At 37.0% G+C, this 23,287-nt stretch overlaps 1 protein-coding gene across 1 annotated transcript in view; it reads left to right on the forward strand.

Annotated features, from left to right (window-relative positions):
• Positions 1-23,195: 23,195 nt before the first annotated feature.
• LOC105214133 (glutamate-gated chloride channel) overlaps positions 23,196-23,287 on the forward strand; it is a 74,735-nt gene continuing 74,643 nt past the window's right edge. The window contains exon 1 of the mRNA XM_054227818.1: positions 23,196-23,270. The gene's annotated coding sequence lies outside the window, so the exon portion shown is untranslated. The remainder of the gene's footprint in view (positions 23,271-23,287) is intronic.

Consider the following 23,287-nt stretch of genomic DNA (forward strand, 5'->3'; position numbering starts at 1 on the left):
GGCTTAGCTTTTAACGGAATATATTACTTAATTTATTTTAACTTATTACAAATGAATAAAAAGCATAAAGAATAAATGATACAAACAAACAACACATATAAATGTTGTAAAAGTGATATTTGAGATCCACCGCAATGGTAATCCCTTCATATGGAGCAATACTTCGAATGAGTGAAAATCTTTCTGAATTTCGTTGAAAGTGAATAAATTTATTACAGTGTAAAATGTGTTGCACGATTAATATGTGTGTGTTATGAATGTGTTTTATGCAACGTTTTCCGGGTTGAAAGGCTTACACAGAGTTTATAAAATATGCATATATCCATACAGAACAACAAAAACAACACACACACAAATCACTGAAACACTTCATCAAGGCAACATGTCACTAACTGAATCCACTTGAAACGCGACAGTAATATGTTTAACATTTACAACTGTCTAACTCCCGGCTACAATTTGTTGTTGTTGCGTTGTTGTTGCATTGCCAACATTTCCTCGCCAACCCTAGAAATAAACGAAATATTGCAGAACCTTGGAGGTGTGTAACGCATCGTTGGCATCACGGCGAATTAGTGAAAATACCCGGAAAACAGTTAGCGCGCAACAATGTGGAAACCCGCTGTGCTGCCAACACTTGTGCAGTTAAGTTTTCGTAGAATCGAGATGATTGCCCTCAGCAATGCGACCGTGGTGACTGTTGCAGGCGGTAGTTAATTAACTTTGTTTAAAAAATGTGCGGAATAACATTACTACCTGACTTCATTAAAAGTAAAGGCCGAAAAAATATAGCTGGCGAGTTTCAGTTTAATATATAATATTTTGAGAGAGGTGGACAATAATTTCATATCAATCATATTCACTCTAGCGCAGAGAGTTAACTGAGAGCCTTAAGGGGACCCCCTCCTCCATTCTTGGTTAAAAAATCGATTTTTTTTAATCTAATTCGAACCTATAACTATTCAAGAATGTTATTTTAAAATTACAAGTGAAAATTTCAAAAACTCTTGAAGATATAGCCGATATATGGTGGAAGCGTCAGGCGACGGGGAGAGCGCCTCAAAACTATAAACGCGTTTTTCTCGAAACAATGTTTTTACGACTGGCGCATGATGTTACTCAAAACCTATTAATCCAATTAATTTTTGTGCGAAATTAATAATCCTAGTTCATACCAGAGCCAAACATGTACTCATTCTAATCCCGTTGGAATTTTCGGTTTCAGATGAGCGGAGCAGGTTTTGATGAGCGGAAATCACATGCGCCGCCGAAAAGGAGGGCTTTTATTTGATCACAAAAAAACAACAACAACGAAAAAATTATGTAAAATTTGTTTCTTCTTTTCGAAAAAATGTATGCAAAGTTACAACCCCAAAAAAATAATTTATGTTCACTTACCAGCCCATTGAAAATCGTCAAAATTTGAATTCGAAAATGGTGGGGTCCCCTTAATTGGAAACACTCGATATTAGGAAACACTGGCAAGAGCAGAGCGGAAATGTTTTTTTGCAGTATATATCTTAAGAATGCTTTTGTAAAATAAGTTTTTTGAATGTAGAAAGCAGAAGTACTATGTAAGCTGATGTTTGCCACATATTCCAACCTAAAAGAAATTCTTTGAGTCTCAAGCCGATAATAGAGTTTTCAGCTGCGGAGATAAGAAACTGAGTATTAGATAATATAATGTGTCACTTTACGGAGTTTTACTGTAAAAAATACGAGTTTCACTGTAAAAAAATAGCTTCTGTGCTATCTCATTGAAATCTCCAAAATATTTAACTAGCCAATACTTATCTTATTATACCAGAAAAAACCTATAGGCTGGCTTACACACCTATCTACAGTGATAACCATGTTTTACATTATTCGAATGACACACCAGTTATCTTAAACAAAATGCGGCCATTCGATTCATCTATCTGCTTGTTTCTTTAGCGCTTAGAATTTTCTGGTTCTTTGCTGTTGTTTTTGTTTTTTTTTTTTTAATTTTGTTTGTGCGAAAATTTGTATTATCGTCACGTTGCAGTTGGCAGGTTGCCACTGGCTGCCTGGACTTCACGTTGGACGATCCTTTGAGGTATCAACACAAGGCAACGTCAATGTGATATGCTTTCGAGCGCAACCGCTTTTGCCAATAGTTTGTTGTTGCTTTTTTTGCTTGTTGCCATGTTGTTGACGGATATGGATGCCGCCTTAGTTGTTGGTGCTTGACCTTGCATCGACTGCTGCATGTAGGCTGTGTTGTTATTAGTAAACATTGTTTATAACCAAGTCGGCTGTTGTTTATGTTGGTATGTCGCAAGAAATGCTGCAGCCGACATGACAAAGGCCCAGCTCAGTGTTGATCTTTTCGTGCTAATGGGTGGCTGGCAATTAACGTTTTATCAACTCAGTGTAGGCCAGTAATTTTAAAGTTATTTTTTTTTCACTTTCATTTCATTGTCAAGTTACTCAAGTTGGCTAGCTTTGGTTTTTGTTTATTAAAGATTGTGTGGTGCTTTTGCTCTTGTTTACTGCAAAATATCGCGGAAATTGGAATCTAAAAATGAACTGCAATTACCAAGTGCGAAGGTAAGCGGTTTTTATATTTTATATTTATTTATTTTTTTATTAATAAATTTAATTTTTATGCTGTGATGCTGATGAGAAGCACAATTGGGCATCCTGATTTCAAAAAGTCTCTTCTTTTCCAATTTGCACTTACATTTTACAGATATACAAAAATCTATGAAAGTGGTTTAAATGTTTGCTCAGTCAATGAACGTAAACGAAATTATAAAACGAGTAAGATAAATGCAAAGTGAAAATACACATACTCACATACACATACCTTTACATACACACATATGTACGTAGCAAACATGCGCGGAGTGAAAAGTTGTTAATTGCGGTTTGTAATTCTACGCAACTCTAACTTGAACAATATGGTGAAATTGCGCTAATAAACTGAATAAAGTGGGAGAGAATGGCAAAGTCAATGCATTTAAAAGTTTTGAAGTGTACATATGTACATGTGTAAATATGTTTCAGGTGCTTAGCTGCAGTTTGTGTGCGTTGGTGGCCAAAGTTGGAGGAAACAATGTGGTTTTGTAAATTTTGCCATAATTTCATTATGTATTCCAGTAATTATTCATACTCGTATGTGTACTTTGTTTGTAATGCGTCCTACAAGCTTACGGAAATTAGACTCAAATCGTCGTAGATAGTAAAATGTCTAAATTAAAGTCTATAAATATGCACTAAAGGCTGAATACTGTATATAAATTTTGTCCCTAACTTGTCTATGTTTAGAAAACTAATTTGTAACCGGAACTTTAATTTAGTCAGCATTTTAAAGGAATTAATAAACAAATATATTTTTGGTTCCATTTGGTGGGGTGTATATATTCCGCTGTACTCCAGCAGTTTTTGTTGAAATCCACATTTAAAGACAACTCAAATTTGTACATACATACATATATACTTGGCTTTACATCCTTTTGTATACCGCGCGTACAAATACAATGCAATTAATCAAGTAAACATTCGCAAGCTGGGGCTATGGAAAACTCAAATACAATTTTCATGTGAATATGTGTTATACAACTTGTCTGACGGCAGCAGACAGGCTTCACCCACAAAGCCAGATAAGTGAGGGTGTATTTGTGTTAATTATGACTTATACATATGTATATACATATGTATACGCGTATGCAAAGGTTATGTTAAAGAAGTGCTTAAAGCATGCGTTAACTCACACTCTGCCTGTCACAATCTTTGTTTTAAGTGAAGATTTTATTGAGGTAAAATAATATCGAAGGTATTTGAAATTATTTCATACTAATGAAGACTACTACATGCTAGACTCTAGTCCACCAAACATTAAGCGATTCTGAAACAAACAATAGTTTAGCTAAACACTCAGCTGATTTTAGGTTGGTCCTTTATACTCCCTTCACATTTTTTTAAGAATACAGTGTTTTTAGACATATTATTCTTTGTATATAACAATAAGACTCTTCCAACAAGTTCACCGACACACTGAAAATATAGATATTGCAGCTGATTAAAATCGGAACGTTGCGATGCCAACAAAATGGCTATAAAGTGCTATAACTAAGACATTCCAATCTTTTGTAACGGATCACTATCTCTCTCTCTCTCTCTCTCTCTCTCTCTCTCTCTCTCTAGTATTCCAGGTCAAAATCGTATAATGACCACTACTATTAAATCGAGTTGCAGAAATGGAATATTGGGATGCCCATTTTTTTAGATAAAATTCCATGTCTCAGCTACTACATGTAATAATCTGTGCCCAATTTAGGATAAAACATTTTATTGGTATCCAGAGTATGGATTTTCCATATAACCCAATTTGAAATGCCACTTTATTCTTGCACCATGCAAAATATAAATCAATCATATTTGAATATATGTTTCTGAATACAAATTCGTACAAAAAGTGCTTTCAGAAAATCTTCTTTCGTCTGCAAATGGTACATATGTATGTCAATAATTCTAGTACATATGTTTATATCGCCCTTATGGCAAAATAATGGACTTTTTGCGAAGCCAAATTAGCATATTACTATGAAATGTACTTCGTTTGAAATAATTTAATTATTGTGTGTTGTAATAATATTAAGTATCATTAATTTCAAATAATAAAATTTTCACAAATATTATAACAGCCCGAATAATATCCTCGTATTTAGAAATTAATAAATATAGTATATTCGCATTGAAGCTACACGCTTTTTATACTCTCGCAACCTGTTGCACAGAGTATAATAGTTTTGTTCACATAACGGTTGCTTGTGTCACCAAGAAATATAAGAGTTAGATATGGGGTTATATATACATAAATGATCAGGATGACGAGTAGATTTGAAATCCGGATGTCTGTCCGTCTGTCCGTGTGTCCGTGCATGCGATAACTTGAGTAAAAATTAAGATATCTTAAAGAAACTTGGAACACATGTTCTTTGGCACTCTGAGGAGGTTGCTTTCGAAAATGGGCAAAATCGGTCCACTGCCACGCCCACAAAATGGTGGAAACCGAAAACCTATACAGTGTCATAACTAAGCCATAAATAAAGTTAAGAAAATGAAATTTGGAACATAGGATCCCATTAGAGAGGTGCACATTTGGATGCAATTTTTTTTGGAAAAGTGGGAGTGAACCCGCCCCCAAATAGGTTTTTTGTATATAATTCTCAAACCAATAAAGCTATATAAGCCAAACTTTCTGCAGTCGTTTCTTTTAGCCATTTCCATATACAGTCCAAAAACGAAAGAAATCGGATAATAACCACGCCCACCTCCCATACAAAGGTTAGGTTGAAAATTACTAAAAGTGGGTTAACTCGCTAAGGAAAAACGTCAGAAACACTAAATTTCACACAAGCAATAGCAGATAGAAGCTGCACTCAGATTTTTTTACAAAATGGAAAATGGGCGTGGCATCGCCCACTTATGGGTCAAAAACCATATCTCAGGAACTACTGGACCGTTTTCAATGAAACTTGGTTTGTAATAGTTTCCTTACATCCCAATGAAATGCTGTGAAAATAGGCCAAATCGGTTCACAACCACGCCTACTTCCTATATACCAGAACTCTGAAGACGTTCTGAATCGTTTACTTTATAATATATAAAGTAAGCACTAGTGAAGATACCGGTGCAGAACTTTGCACAAATACTACGTTTATAGTGTGGCAGCCCCATTTTAAAAATCGCCGAAATCGGACCATAGGTTTTTAAGGCCCCATATATCGAACAACTCGGACCTCGGTGCTTCTAACCTAATAATAGGGTTTCCAACTTTCAATGGACTTTATACAATATATATGACGAATATGTGGGTCAAATTGTGTATTATATAATATAAATAAAGTTAAATAAATAAATTGCGAGAGTATAAAATGTTTGGTTACACCCGAACTTAGCCCTTCCTTACTTGTTAAAAATTCAGTTCTGAGCTATTAGTCGGCAATTCATAAATTATTTTATGGAATAATGATTTATATGAATGTATTGTACTTGCGTGAATAGCTATGCAATCAATAAAATGAATAAATTCTCTGAAATTTAAAAATATTGGATTCTAGGAAATATTATATAAATATATGTGATTGTATGACAATGTGGCATACGCTCAGGCACAAGGATGTTTATATGGAAAAGTATGCAGCAAACGGCATAAATTCCAACCAGACCTCAAACCCAGTTTCGAAGAAAATGCCACTATGAAAACATGCTTAAGCAAAGCCGCCAGGTAAAAGGAAAGAAACAGAAGCAAATAATAGGATAAGTGGCGTACAAAACACAAATGGGAAATGCAGAAGCCAAAAGGAAGAAGTGCCATCAAAAGTTAATTAGTTACAAAGAAATACAACAACAATAATAAATGGAAATCATATACTATCTACATACATACATAGATATGCACACAGTTATGCAGTGAATTTAGGCAGTGCAGTAATGCTTCTCATCTCAGGCTATGTGTGCTGCAACACAGAGATACATCAAAATCACAGCTCTTTAAAAGCGAATCGTTGAATAAAGCTAGGCATAAATGTGAAATGTTAAAGGCAAAAGCAAGGCTGACACAAAAATCCATTTCTCAATTTCTTCTTATTTCTCTGCGTTTATTTAACATGCACTGTACATAAAGGCACATATACTCGTATATAGTTATTAATACAGATATGTACATATGTACTTACGTATTACTCTCGTTCTCATGCGAAGGTTGCATGAACGGTATATTTCTGCTTTAATTAAAACCAAGTAATTACGGGTTAAGTTCGGTTGTAACTGAACATTTTATGGTCTCGCAATTTATTGATATAATTTTATTAAAATAACATACAATTTCATTCATAGATCGGTTTGAAGCCCACCCGAAGTTTGAAAACCTATAAATAAAGGGATTTTCTATAAGATCGTCATAAACCGCACCAAACCGTATTTTTTTCGGGATGCAATGGTGACTCATGGAGTACGTGACGACGAATAACGCATATTTTGCTTCTTGACGAAGACCTTCAGCCAGAGATGAGCCTCATTGCTGAAGATGATTATTCGATGAAAATACGTACCATTTTCAAGCTGTTGCTCAGCCCAATTCACGAACATCAATTTGAATTTGTAAGGATGGCCAAGATCTTTTCGAAAAATTCCCCACAACGACGTCCCAGAGATGCGCAACGCGAGAACGACGAGTGAGGGATTGATTTGGGTCTCACTCAATTGATCCGCTAGCGGAAGCAATATTCTCGACATTACGGGTATTTCTTTGACTCACTGGCACGGTAACATTTTGTACTGTCTCTGCGGATTCAAAATTTTCCACTAGAAATTAGCGCTTTTAAAGTTGAGGCCACTGACTACGAATTTCGGTAGTAAATTTTAATAATTTCGACTCGTTGTTGGATCGTATAACTTTCCATGATGAAATGGCACTTATGGATTTTTCTGAAGAGAAATGTCAAAAGAGCGGGACAAAAATAAAGTGGCTTTTGGTGTCCCTATCGGTCTACTTTTGTAGCGTCCTTTTTGGAAACGCCTTAAGATATAAATGAGCTAGGGGAGTTATGACCCGATTTTAACCGTTTTTGGCACAGAGACACATTATTTGACGAAAATTATTTCTTTTGAATTTCTATAAGATATTTGAATAATTTACGGATATTTTTGGTAAAATTTATACACAGGCAATGCGGGCCTACTGTTCGGGATCTGGGGCTTTGAAAGTACATATATAGTCAGATTTCTAGTGCATCAAGTGTATGGAGTGTGGGTGTGGTTATTACTCGATGTCAACCAATTTCATTCGGTTTGGTGAGATGGCAATTGTGATTGTAAGTTTGATTGATAGGGCTTTAATACAGTAGTATTATATTATTATACTACGTGCAACATGTTGCGAGAGTATAAAAAAAGAAAATGTGTGTCGCCGATAAACAAAAATTTCTCCGAAATACAAAATAAACGTGAAATGGAATGCATGCAAAAACAGCAAATTATGATATTTTTTATCGGTGGAATTAATGAAAATTTCGAATATTTTGTGCTATAAAAGATTCGTTTGTAATTATTATCATAATATTATTACAAGCAGGTGACCTCTTAATGTCCTGCAGTGAAAATGTGTAACATATTTCACCAGTTTTACGAATGTACGTGTTTCTCGAACTCTCAAGGTATCTTAGGGATACCGCGATGTTAAGTTGTTGCAAATAAATTACTATTTCTTAAATTTCTTTCTTTGAGCTAGGGTCCTCATGTCGCTTAGATTTCATTTTCTGCACATGACGCATATGCAGCAAAGTATCCACATAAATTACTGTAGACAGACACTACAAAGAGCTAATGAAAGTAGAGGTATGGCAGAGGAGCCAAGAAAATTTGTATTTTTTACTAAAAAAAAGGTCGTATGTGCCTTGCAATCTATACAACAAGGAAAAAAAGAGAATTTCCGTTGTTGCACCGGAAGTTGATGACAAACATGCTCTGAGCATCTATACCCAAATAAATGTGCACTTGGAAATGTGTGTAGACATGTGCAAGCAAGTTATTTATAACTGGGGATGTTGTGACAAAGTAGTTGTCCGTAATTTATGACAAATTGATTTTGACAAGAACATCAAAAACACAGCTTGGCATGGAGGTCCACATCAGTATTCCATATTCTCTGCATACACAATGATACAGCTAAATATGTATATTTCCTTTTGATGTTTTCATTTGATTCATACATACATATGTATGTACATTAGGGTGGCCCTTAGTTGTATGGAGGATAAAAAAAGTTTCTGGATTCTCGATCGCATCCCTTAGAAATATGCGAATAGCCCAAAAACTAGTATATACAAAGTTTTGGGTCAATCAAAAAAGGTTTGGAGATTGCGCAAGGAGTTTGAAATCCTGGAAAAAATAAGAATTTTTGCCATTTTTATGTCTCAGACTTCCATATTTCAAAGTCACACTATCCCTTACTGGTTTTCCATACCGTAATAAGATAATAAGAATAACATTAGAACCGTTATAACGGTATATCAAGAGCATGCGACGCTTGAGAATGCACCACATTAAATTTACTTTCATATTTGTATTTCTGTAACTCTATCATCAATCGACCGATTTTTAAGATTGTGGTAATTTTGGAAAGGTAATAAAATGCAGATCTTATTACGGTATGGAAACCAAATAGTGTGGCTTTGAAATATGGAGACATAAAAATGGCAAAAATTCTTATTTTTTTCAGGATTTCAAGCTCCTTGCGCAACCTCTAAACCTTTTCTGATTGACCCAAAACTTTGTATATACTAGTTTTTAGGCTATTCGCATATTTCTAGGGGGTGCGATCGAGAATCGGAATACTTTGGAAAATAAGGGCCACCCTAATGTACATATGTACATATGTACATACATACATGTCATGCGTGTACACGCACGCAAGCATAAATACAAACATGCAGTGATTTTTGTTGTGCACTGTTTGTTTAGCAAAATTTCAAATTTGCTTGCTTATTGTTGACTGTTGACTGTTGTCTGTTGTCTCTCTGTTGACGAATGACTTTCCTTTTTCTCATTATCACATATTCCTTTTTGTTAGCACAACTTTCTCTCATTTATCAGTCATACTGCTTGTGCCGCATGCTTGTACAGTATACTCTCGAAAAGTAAATCGATTGGTATTTTGGGTAATTTACTTTTTCGAATAATTTACTTTCCCAAATATATACATAAATTATCTGTTTTTATAATATTAAATGCATTTTTAAACATAAAAAATTCATTCATTTATTTGCTTCTATAAAACATATGGATTTACATGAAAAACATATTTACATTTACATACATACATATGGGCATTTCCGCCAGAAGGTCTACCACAGACAAAATATTAAACATTATTAGAATTACAAAGTTTTTGCATATTTTCATAGGAAAATATTTAAATTTATTTATATTAAATTATTTTTAAATTAATTCATAACCAATTACGAGATATACCAAAGCCAAGTCGAATAGGAGCTACTTTTCTCATTTCGATTTTTCTACTGCATTTGTTTTTTCGTCAAAATTGTTAAAGAAACATATCATGTATATTTTTTTGCTATGTGTAAAACCTTTATAAGGGTACAAAGATCCAAATAAAATGCATAAGAAAGCATGCGATTGCAAATAACTGTAAGTTTTTGCTCTCTTATTATCCTATATTTTAATGTCCCGTGCGACATCAAAAAACAACACTTACTCCCACTGCATCGCAAATATAAGCAGCAAGCTCGCCAAATTTTGGGTATAAACAGTTAATTTTAATACAATTAAAATAAAAAAAACCCTGTTCAAAAATCAGAAGATTTGTGGTTTTGGTAACTACTTAAAATTGGTCCCGTGCGACATCGTAGGTGTGAAATTTACAAATTGAAAATAATTTTTTGTCTTATAAAATTGCCTTAAGTATGTAAATATATACATTTACATTAATTATTTACATATGAGCAAAAACCGCACTTTAAATTCCACTGAAATAGCTATTCAAATAGATTTTGGCGAAAATTATAGGCTTCCAAATCAAAATAAGAGTGCTCATTTTAATAATGTTGTAAGGGAAAATCGTTTGCTTTTAAAAGTGACAAGTTAACGCTTGAAATATTATTTTCTTGATAAATCTCTTAACTAAAATTAAGAAATCCTTTAGTTGCTTTTCTAAAATATTTATATTTTTTTAAGGTAACTGCTCTCAGTTTAAAAACAAATTTATATTATCAAGCCTGGTTGATTTTATAAAATAATTAAAATACTCTTCATTAGAATAGAATTTATTTGCAAGGAGCCGTCGATGAGGTGGGAGCAAAAAATGTATACCCGGAGACAGCATTTTCTGAAAAAAAAAAATGTATTTCACATTCATAATACCATTTTCATTTCATACTATAGAATTTTTGTTGTGTTTCTCTTTGGATGTTGGTTAAAATAAATAAATAAATACATTTACTACTTTTTTAAGCCATTTTATTGGACTTATTTAACAATAATTCCGTATTATAACAACAAAATCAACATAAATATTATGATGCAAAAAAAAATGTCCCGTGCGAATGTGGTTAATAATTAATTAAAGAAAACTATAAATTATTTTTGGATGAAATTCATACCATCTTTAAAGGCCATCAACGCGCAACATTTTACAATCAAAAACATTTGAATATTGCCTCACAATTCGCTGAAATCGCCGTTTGAATCGTTGTTCCCAAAAACGACTTCCATTTTTTGTCCCGTGCGAATGCCTTGGTTTTTTGCAATTATCTTGAAAATGAAAACCGTTCCAAAATCAACCTTAACACTAAATGTAGAGCTAATGAAGGGCTATTAAAAAATCCTACTGTCAAAATTTAAAAACATTTTTGTTCATATTTTTTTTTGTTGAAAGGCGTACGATTGTCCCGTTCGACATGGCGGAAATGCCCATATGTATTTACTATGAAGAAATAAAATCTTGAATATTCTTTTGTTTTTTTTTTTTTCTTTTGCAATATATTTTCTGACCATTTTTGTACGACAATTCAAAAAGTCTGACACCTGATTTGCATCGTTTTCATTTTTAAACCAGTAGATCAAGTAGGAGAGTTTATTTACTAAAAAGACGCGATAAACAAGAGAGTAAGTGTTTTTGCAACATCGTAAAAAACGCTGCTTGCTTCGTTTCGAATTTTTTTATCGCACACTCTGAAAAGTAAATTAAAAAATTTACTTTTTCGAGGTGCATGTGTAATCTTAAAGGTGATTAACTTTTCCGCGATTATTTACTTTCTGAGAATTTACTTTTCGAGAGTATACTGTAGTGTAACATTACCGTTAATTCACATACATATAACGGCACATGTTCATTCGCTGATTTTGTGTCAACTGCTGGTGTACTTAACCAGAGTTTTATGCCGCACTTTGTGTGGCAAGGAGTTTTAAGAGCGTCGTTCTAAAGATTTTGGTGAAATGTGAAAAACGTGAGCACACTGAGGACAACGCATAAGAGAGTTCGCATACAGAATACGAAATGTATATGAAAGCGACGCCTGTAAGTATGTTTCGGCTGAGACGTTTGATAAAGTTGAACGTTTGTGATTTAAGAGAAAAAAGTAGGATTCTTTTGCATATAAATATTCATATTTTTCACAAATTTTGATTAACTATTTTTTTTTATTTATTTGGAGTATCCTGTTATACTTTGTGTATTCAGTATTGAAATCTACAATGTAATTATTATTATTTTTTTTTTGATTTATTGGTTTATATATATTTAAATAAAACATATTTCAGTATTAAATCAAAACAAACACACAAGTATTCCATGAAGTTATGAGCTGAGAAAAATAAATATTTAAGTACAAGACTTTTCGCTAACAGTAATAACTATACAATGTAATAATAGAAATAAATATAAAGTTTAATGAGTACTTTAAAAATACACAAGTTCATGCTAACTATTTGCACTGGCGCTTCATTCATACCAATCGCTGACGTAGTTTCGCGTAACCAGCTTTCAATTAAAACTATTGAACTTTCCAACGATTGTATAACTACTATTGGATAATCTGGTATGTGCTCGAAATTGATTCGTCACAATAGTTCAGACGTAAGTTGCTCATACGCCGTGACGTTATTAACGTTACCACGTTACGATGTTAACAAAGTTGCAAACAGTGCACTGTGACGTGTAGCCAGTGACATATGCAAGTCGGTACGGTTTGTGTTGTACGGTGCGATTTCAGCCACATTTTCATGGAAACCCAAGTGACGCCATTAAAATCAGGTCACTGATGTCGAGTGTCGTAGTTCGTTAAAATGTACGAACAAGAAATTAGTTTGTTGACACACAGCTCGTGCTAGCAGCAATGCAATGGACAATAGCTGGCGGGAAAATTTATTGCTCTTAGCAACAACGAATTCAGCAGCCATATGCAACAAAAGTTTAGTGGGAATAATTTGAGTTTGAGTATATTTAAAAATTAAAATTCGTCAAATATAAATAGTAGTTTTATAAGAATTAATTATCTCAACTACCTTCTTCTTCACAACACCACTTAAATCACTCGTTTTCCTTAACAAGTCGGGCTTTTTACACTTTTGCTCTACCGCGGCTACTTAGTACTCTACTCTAAAATGTATAAAAATTATTAACTCTCCTTAACCGGCATTATTGCAAGAAAGCAAATACTTTGAGAGTAGCAGCCAACCAAAGCTGAAGGTCGATAATGCAAAAGTTGTAGAAATTAGAAAAGCTTTCCACTCGACTTCAGCTTGATGGAATAACTAGCAATGAATTGATTGTATGGCTCTGCTAAGTTACCGATTAGCTGAGTGAACAAGTTTTATTATTGTATATTCAGCTGGTCCTTTTAGGTTGCCTAGTGTTTCATAATCAAATTCAGATTGCTTTCTGCTTTATAACATTAATTTCCAGCCAACGTAAGCTTTCATAGTTTTTTAAGGATAAATTACATAATCGCAACATAGTTACATGTCGCGCGACAACCGCCAATCACATGCTCTACCACTCTCATAGAAGTTGCGCTAATTACACGATCACTGAGCATTTCGATGCATTGTAGTTCACTTGATAATTATAATTAAACAGTTAACCACTAAGCTGTTCGTGCGAGCTGAAGTGAGTGATGATGTTGGGAGTGTTCAGCGCAAAAATTGCTGGTTGTGACAGTTGTGCCCAAAAGTATGTAGTATGGCGAATGTTTTGTCAAAAAGCAAATTAGGAAAGTAATTGTCATCGTTAATATTCCTTCAATATCATAAATTCGTTGATTTTTCAATAATTTCTGTCGTCTACTTTGAGTATTTCTACAATTTTTGTCAAACAAGCTACAGTGGAATGACGGAAATAAAAATTTCAAATCGAAAAAATTTAATAGTGTTGCGCAATTTACTAATTTCCCCATTAATTGCATCAAAGTTTTCTCAATGCCAAGTGATTTTAATGAGAATAATGCAGGGATATAAAAATTGCAACTAATGATTAAGTGTATCTTGTGATGATTAAAGCATATTTCAGCTGAATAAAGTAAAAAACAGGGGGATGGGGTCATATGTAGAAGTGGGTGATGGGGTCATATGTAGAAGTTCACGCAAGTGAGGAAAGTTTCTGATTGCCATTCACTTGGGAGTGGCCAGGAACGATTCTTTTGCATATGACTCAAGCAGCTCACGACTTCCAGTTTTAGACCAAGTATCCCCTGGGTAGCTAACAGACATCCGTTTGGAGGCGAGCTAAAGTGAGAAGGCGAAGCCCGATTCTGCGGTTGTGCGTAGGGCTTGGGACCCACCACATAAAAAAAATCTCCCCAATGAAAACAAACACCGAGCCTCGGATGAGAAACCCCCCTTTTGATGACGACCCCTGCAAACGTACCAAGGATCATGATTTGAGGGCATGCACCTGGAATGTCCGGACTCTTAATTGGGAAGGTGCCTCTGCCCAGCTGGTTGATGTCCTCATACAACTAAAGGCTGACATCACCGCCGTCCAAGAAGTGCGATGGACGGGACAAGGACGGAAGAAGGTGGGTCCTTGTGACATCTACTACAGCGGCCATATAAAGGAGCGCAAATTTGGTGTTTGATTTGTGGTGGGAGAGAGACTACGTCGCCGAGTCCTGGCATTCACCCCGGTGGATGAACGTCTTGCCACAATCCGCATCAAAGCGAGGTTCTTCAACAAATCGCTGATTTGCGCCCACGCCCCAACGGAAGAGAAGAACGATGTGACCAAAGATGCTTTCTATGAGCGCCTAGAATGCACCTATGAGCGCTGCCCCCGCCACGATATCAAAATCGTGCTTGGCGATTTTAACGCCAGGGTGGGTAAAGAAGGTGTTTTTGGCACAACAGTCGGAAAATTCAGCCTCCATGACGAAACATCGCCAAACGGCCTGAGGCTGATCGACTTCGCTGGGGCCCGAAATTGGTTGTCTGAGGTACCAGATTCCAGCATAAAAAAATTCATCAAGCAACGTGGCTGTCCCCTGATCGAAACACGCGCAACCAAATCGATCACGTTGTGATAGACGGAAGACATGTCTCCAGTGTTTTAGACGTGCGTACGCTCCGAGGACCAAACATTGACTCGGAGCATTATCTAGTAGCATCAAAGATACGCACTCGCCTCTGTGCAGCAAAGAACGTCCGTCAACAAACACATGGAAGGTTCGACGTCGAAAAGCTGCAATCACAACCGACAATTGGTCTCCGGCAACGCCAAAAAACCAGTTGGTACGATGAGAATTGTCGTTCCGCAGTGGAGAGAAAACAGACTGCCTACCTCGCAACGTTGCGATCGACCACAACACGTTCGGGGTGGGATAGATATCGAGAACTGAAGAGGGAAGCGAGACGCATTTGCAGACGTAAAAAGAAAGAGGCCGAAATGCGTGAGTATGAAAAGCTTGAAAAGCTGGCCGACATGGGTAATGCTCGAAAATTTTATGAAAAGATGAGGCGATTTACAGAAGGTTTCAAGACCGGAGCATTATCATGTAGGGACCGAGGAGGTAATCTGGTAACAGATGTCCAGAGCATACTGGGATTATGGAGGGAACACTTCTCCGACCTGCTCAATGGCAGTGAAAGTACAACACCAGGAGATGGCGAACCCGATTCCCCAATCGATGACGAAGGAATAGATGTTCCATTACCCGACCATGAAGAAATTCGAATAGCAATTACCACCTGAAGATCAACAAAGCGGCGGGGGTCGATAGATTACCGGCCGAGCTATTCAAATACGGCGGCGAAGAACTGATAAGGTGCTTGCATCAGCTTCTTTGTAGAATATGGTCGGAAAAAAGCATACCTGACGATTGGAATCTCAGTGTGCTCTGCCCAATCCATAAGAAGGGAGACCCCACAATATGCGCCAACTACCGTGGTATAAGTCTCCTCAACATCGCATATAAGGTTTTGTCGAGCGTATTGTGTGAAAGACTAAAGCCCACCGTCAATGAACTGATTGGACCTTATCAGTGTGGCTTTAGACCTGGAAAAACTACAATGGACCAGATATTCACCATGCGCCAAATCTTGGAAAAGACCCGAGAGAGAAGAATCGATACTCACCACCTTTTTATCGATTTTAAAGCTGCCTTCGATAGCACGAAAAGGAGCTGCCTTTATGCCGCGATGTCTGAATTTGGTATCCCTGCAAAACTAATACGGCTATGTAAGCTGACGTTGAGCAATACCAAAAGCTCCGTCAGGATCGGGAAGGACCTCTCCGAGCCGTTCGATACCAAACGAGGCTTCAGACAGGGGGACTCACTATCGTGCGACTTCTTCAATCTATTGCTGGAAAAAATAATACGAGCTGCAGAGCTAAATAGAGAGGGTACAATCTTCTACAAGAGTGTACAGCTCCTGGCGTATGCCGACGATATTGATATCATCGGAAGCAACAACCGCGCCGTTTGTTCTGCGTTTTCCAGACTAGATAAAGAAGCGAAGCGTATGGGTCTAGTGGTGAATGAGGACAAGACGAAATATCTCCTGTCATCAAACAAACAGTCAGCGCACTCGCGTCTTGGCTCCACGTCACTGTTGACAGTCATAACATTGAAGTTGTAGATAATTTCGTTTATCTGGGAAGCAGCATTAACAACACCAACAATGTCAGCCTTGAAATCCAAAGCAGAATCACTCTTGCCAACAGGTGCTACTTTGGACTGAGTAGGCAATTGAAAAGTAAAGTCCTCTCTCGACGAACCAAAATCAAACTCTATAAGTCGCTCATTATTCCCGTCCTGATGTATGGCGCTGAAGCGTAGACGATGACAACATCCGATGAGACGACTCTTGGGGTTTTCGAGAGAAAGGTTTTGCGCAAGATTTATGGTCCTCTGGACATTGGCAACGGCGAATACCGCAGACGATGGAACGATGAGCTGTACGATTTATACGACGACATTGACATAGTTCAGCGAATAAAAAGACAGCGGCTACGCTGGCTAGGCCATGTTGTACGGATGGAAGAAAACACTCCAGCTCTGAAAGTATTCGATGCAGTACCCGCTGGAGGAAGCCGCGGAAGAGGACGACCTCCACTCCGGTGGAAAGACCAAGTGCAAAGTGACCTGGCTTCACTTGGTGTTTCCAGTTGGTGCCAAACAGCAAAAAGGAGGAATGAGTGGCGCGCTCTGGTGGATTCGGCTATAATCGCTTAAAGCGGTTCCTACGCCAAATATATATATATATATATATAAAGTAAAAAAATAAAATAAAAACAATATAAAAAAATATGTTGTCTTTAATACATGAAATTAGTGCGAACCACTCGTTATAATTGATGTTTATAGTTATTGCATTGCAAGAAAATGGCAAAGAAGGAACAATAAAATATTATTCATTCAAAGAAAAAGCTAATTAAATGCACAAACATATATTTCAAATATGAATAAATTCGTAATTAATGTAAAATGCATAATGTGTCGAGTATGTCACTGAGCAATCTGTGGTGTGCAATGCCCCACTAATGTATTATGTATATTAGCAGAAACAAAAGCCAGGGGGTACAGCACACAAAACATGCACAAATCCTTAATTTGATTTACTGGCATGTCTTTGATAGAGCATATACATACCTATGTATATGCACATATGTGTACATATGTAGCTTTTGTATGCAAGTAATTTACGCCTTTGTTGCCCTTGTGTGTTCGTATTTAAACAGTGCATTCAATTTCTTGTTATTGTTGTGGTTTTGCAATTAATTTTTGACAAGAGGAAGAGCAAGAAGCGAGCGGCAGATACCATAATAATAATATAGATAGTATACACCAAATTGGGACGTTGGCCGCTGACTTTGAATAAAACCAAAGTGATAGTCAGCCAGGGAGTGCTTTTGAATTCACCGGTCACTGTTGTTGTTTGTATTGCTATTGTTGTGGTCAACGTAGCGCCTTTACCGGTTTAATGTCAAGTGTTTTGATGCTCAACGGAGTGGTGTCTAAGGGCTGCAGCAAATGGCACAATGGCAAATGCACATCAATTAAATCGTGACATGATTTTATATTTACGACCCGTTGACACTTTGTCAGCTAGTTTGCCATTGCTAGTGTCCCTTATGAATACCTATAAGACATACGAAAACATGGTGAAGTGGATGTTGGATACAAACAAGGTATTAAATAACATTTGAGTGTTAATAAGGAGTATAAACAGCGAGTACTTAAACGGATTTACACATATGAACTGTGCGGAATACGGATATGTGTTTGGGAAGTAGCCAGATGATGTGGTCGTTATGAGGCGATTGTAGTGCACGTGGGGTGTGTCATAATTATTTTGCTGTAAATCTTAAGCACAACCATTAAATTAATATTTGATTGAATTTAATTTAATTGTGCAAATACTGCGTTGGAGATGTGGCATCGCTCATTGAAGAATTGTCGAAATCGAACTATAACTTTCAAGGCTCAGTGTCAATGGTTAATAAAAAATAGCGGGCGGTAAATATTTTTTAAGATATTTTAGAAAAACTCAAAGGGAATCTTTTTCTTCTCATAATGTGTCACTGTGCCAAAAATGGGTGAAATCGGGTCATAACTATCTCTAGCTCTTATATACCTAATTATTACATCGACTAATATGTGAGGAATTTTAACAAAATTAAGTGAGCGTGTAATCTTGGATATAATGTAGTTTGTTGAGGAAAACGAGTGAAATCGGTTCAGCCCTCAGCCCTCATATGTATGTATGTAATTGGCGTTGAACCGTTTAGCCGGTAATAGCCGAATCGATGAGAGCGCGCCACTCCTCTCTTTCCTTCGCAGTTCGGCGCCAGTTGGAGATCCCAAGTGTAACCAGGTCGCTCTCCACCTCGTCCCTCCAACGGAGTGGAGGCCTTCCCCTTCCTCGGCTTCCTCCGGTGGGTACTGCATCGAACACTTTAAGAGCTGGAGAGTTTTCGTCCATTCGGACGCTGAATTTCGCTGAACAATGTCAATGTCATCTTATAACTCGCACAGCTCATCGTTACATCGTCTGCCTAGTGTCGTCTTATCTGATGTTGACATCGTCCAAGCTTCTGCACCACAAAGCAGGAGGGGAATGATAAGTGACTTGTACAGTTTGATTTTGGTTCGTCGAGAGAGGACTTTACTTTTCAATTGCCTACTCAGACCTAAGTAGCACCTGTTGGCAAGAGTGATTCTGCGCTGGATTTCGAGGCTGACATTGTTCGAGTTGTTGATACTGGTTCCCAGGTATACGAAATTATCTACGACTTCGAAGTTATGACTGTCAACAGTGACGTGGGAGCCAAGAATGTTTGCTTGATGACAGGAGATATTTCGTCTTGTCCTCATTCACCTCCAGACTAGGCTTGTTGAAAAAATATCGATACATATATCGATATTATTATTTCAATGCAGTTATATTTATTAGCGATATATAAAATTTTGATATATCGATGTATCGATACAAAATTTCAAGTATCGGAAAAGTATAAAAAACGATATTTTTTTATAAAATTTAGGATTACAAAATTCTAATAGGATTGACATGGCCGATGGTAGAAATGTTGTGTGGACAGTAGATAGCTTGTTATTTTATTTCACAATGGCGCCATTCAGAATGTACTAATACGCGAACGTTAAAAATTTATTAAGACGCAAAACAAATAAAATGTCGACAACGCATGAGCTCATGTCAAGGATTTTACCACTACAACTTGTTTTCCGAAATGAAAAATTATCAGTCAAAGTGCCGAAGTGATAAATGAAGGCAAGCTATGCCTTGATATAATTACTGACATATTATAAATCGGTGCCATTGAGCAATGTGTGGTCTCCACAGGCAATCTATAGCAAATACATGGCAAAATATAAACTTCTAACTGTCGAGATGCTCAGTTAGGCTTGTTCGAAAAACACCGATACATCGATATATCGATATTTTTTTTATAAAAATTTTAATGCCGATATTGATATTAAAAAAAAATGTGATATAATATATATCGATATTTGTTTGCACTTCCGACATCCCTACTCCAGACCCATTCGCTTCGCCTCTTTATCCATTCGGAAAAAGGCAGAACAAACGGCGCGGTTGTTGCTTCCGTTGATATCAATATCATCGGCGTACGCCAGCAGCTGTACACTCTTGTAGAAGATTGTACCTTCTCTATTTAGCTCTGCAGCTCGTATAAATTTTTCCAGCATCAAGTTAAAGAAGTCACACGATAGCGAGTCACATTGTCTGAAACCTCGTTTGTTATCGATCGATCCTCATTTCACGGGTCTTCTCCAAGATTTGGCGCATGGTGAATATCTGGTCAGTTGTGGATTTTCCAGGTCTAAATCCACACTGATAAGGTCCAATCAGTTTGTTGACGGTGGGCTTTAGTCTTTCACACAGTACGCTCGATAGAACCTTATAGGCGATATTTAGGAGGCTTATCCCACGGTAATTGGCACATATTTTTAAGGATTGGGCAGAGCACAAAGATGCTTTTTTCCGACCATATTTTGCAAAGAAGCTGACGCATGCACCTTATCAGTTCTTCGCCGCCGTATTTGAATAGCTCGGCCAGTAATCTATCGGCCCCCGCCGCTTTGTTGTTCTTCAGGCGGGTAATTGCTATTCGAATTTCTTCATGGTCGGGTAATGGAACATCAGTTCCATCGTCATCGATTGGGAAATCGGGTTCGCCATCTCCTGGTGTTGTACTTTCACTGCCATTCAACAGGTCGGAGAAGTGTTATCTCCATAATCCCAGTATGCCATGGACATCGGTTACCAGATTACCACCTCCGGTCTTGAAACCTTCGTTAAGTCGCTTGATTTTTTCACAAAATTTTCGAGCATTACCTCTGTCTGCCAGCTTCTCAAGCTCTTCGTACTCACGCATTTCGGCCTCTTTCTTTTTTTTGTCTGCAGATGCGTCTCGCTTCCCTTTTCAGCTCTCGGTATCTATCCCATCCCGCACGTGTGTGGTCGTTTGCAACGTTGCGAGGTAGGCAGCCCTCATATACTATATATAATAATTGTTGTTATTGTAGTGAGCATTATGCCGAATACCATGTAGGATACGGATCAACTTATGTGCTATCTTAATAAAATTAAATAATTAATTTAATAACAATTAAATCAATTGCATGAGTATAAATTGTTCGTTTGGACCCGAAATTAGTTTGCTTACATTTGGATTCAGAAAAAGACATATGAGTATAACGAAAAAAAAGACATTGTAAAATTGCATATATTAGATTATCAATTTCAACAAAACATGCTTAAATGTTCTTTATATAATGGTAAATATGTGGTACGCGTTTTAATGAAAAATTTCATCATTAGCATATAATTGAATGTCCACTGAGCCGAGATTAACTCCGTCAGTAAATAGCTGTGCATCTCTGCATAGCTGTGCTTTGTAGGCAGTATCGAATAAAAGCGACGCAATTTGAATGTGCATATGTGCGTACGTGTGTGATTTTCAAATATTGACTTTTGTGTGCGCACAAACAAACGCCCGTAAACAAGTGCATGAGTGAATTGCAACGGCAATGACAATAACGAATATACCAAAGATAACGGTAAAAACGGCAAAAACAACACGAACAACATTAAAAAAAATCAACTGCAACGACAGGAGCTAAAGTGATGCCATGCATGAGCAGCATTAATAACGACAGCATAACATAGCATAGCATAGCATAGCCCAACTCAAAGGCCACACGCGCAGCAACTGTCAATATGGTTTTTTTTGTTTTGTTTTTGCTTTAGTAATACACCTCCAACATGCAGTTTGCGCTGCATGTGTGTGTGTGCGAAATTTGTTTATGGGTGTGTCCTTTGGCCGGCAATTTATGCTGCTTCGACCATGTCCAGCAATGTATTCGGCGTATTGCCGGCAAATGAGCACAGTTAACAGCCATGGTTGCGTGTGGTTGTGCATGTTCGTAACGGTTTTGTGTGGAAATTTTCTGTGTTCCACATGGTTGCAAGAGTGCTCCAAAAGTAACCACAATGCATATATAATAATTGGTGCAATTCTAATGTGAAGACTATTCCATGGTGTGCTCTGTAGGAAATTCGTTTCGTAACTACTAGCAAAGCAAGAAAGTGAAGAGCAGTCAAAGAAGAATGAGCCACTGTAGTGGATCCACTATAGCATTAAAACAGATCACTTTGTAAGTACTGCGATGTTATGCCACGAACCACGTGGTGCAACAATGTTTCAAGGTTATATCAACAAAAATGTTGTTCATTTGTCAAATGTGTGCAAGGCTACTATGTGTGTTCATCATTGGCTTGCGTATTTTTCCGTGATTTTGCCTCACTGAACTGCTGTTGCTTCTGACAACTCTTGTGACAGTTTTTTATACATTTACATGCTTACTTTTTTCGTTATTGTGATCGGCGATTTTGTTGGCAATTACTGTATTGCACTGCTTTCTCTCGCCGTTGTTGACATAAATGCATAACAGCGAAATTCGATTGAGCGTTTAATGAAATTGCGTGCATATGCGTAACTCATACGTGTGCGCATGCACACGAAACACACGTGCCATGCAGGAAAATGCATGAGTTGTGAAGTGGTTCGGTTCTAGTTCATCAAGCACTATTTCTAGTCGGAGTAAGGTATTCATTTTTATTTAAAATTTATTTTAATTGTCTTAATTTAATGCCGTGCGAAATTGAGAATTTTGCGGTCCAACAGCTGTTAATTGATAATAAGGAGCGTGGAAGATCTTCAGAGTTTTCAATCGCCTGCCTTTGCAACCACATGAAAATCATTTTTATTCCTCATTTCATACATCTTCAAAATAACTGAATTTTTTTTATCAATATCAACTTTAAATGGGCATAATAAGTTTTGACGTGACTGAGGTGGAAACCTTTAGCACTTTATTTCCGACCGCGGCGATGCGTTTAACCGCCTTTTTAATTAACTTGAAAAATACTTGTCAGCTCATTTTAATATGTGCACTGTCAAACGGAAGGCGTGTCAGTAAAAGAACAACAGGTGTGAAACACTTTGTGTTGTTGTAATTGAGGCAAAATCGCTAATGTAGAGCTGTAGTGCTTCAGTGGATAATAATGAGATTATGTGGCCCAAAAGCAAGGCCATCGGCGTAGTGGATAACGTCGCTCGGCAAGTATAAATAGTGGCCGATACCAGCTTGATGGTCAGTAGTTAAGTGATTGTTATCAGCTGAACATCTACGTTACGCAAGCGGAGTAAGCAGAACGCGTCTATACTGTCGCTGGCTGTGGTTAGTGCTTATTATAT

This window comes from Zeugodacus cucurbitae, chromosome 2 (assembly GCF_028554725.1).
Source record: "Zeugodacus cucurbitae isolate PBARC_wt_2022May chromosome 2, idZeuCucr1.2, whole genome shotgun sequence".
NCBI lineage: Eukaryota > Metazoa > Arthropoda > Insecta > Diptera > Tephritidae > Zeugodacus > Zeugodacus cucurbitae.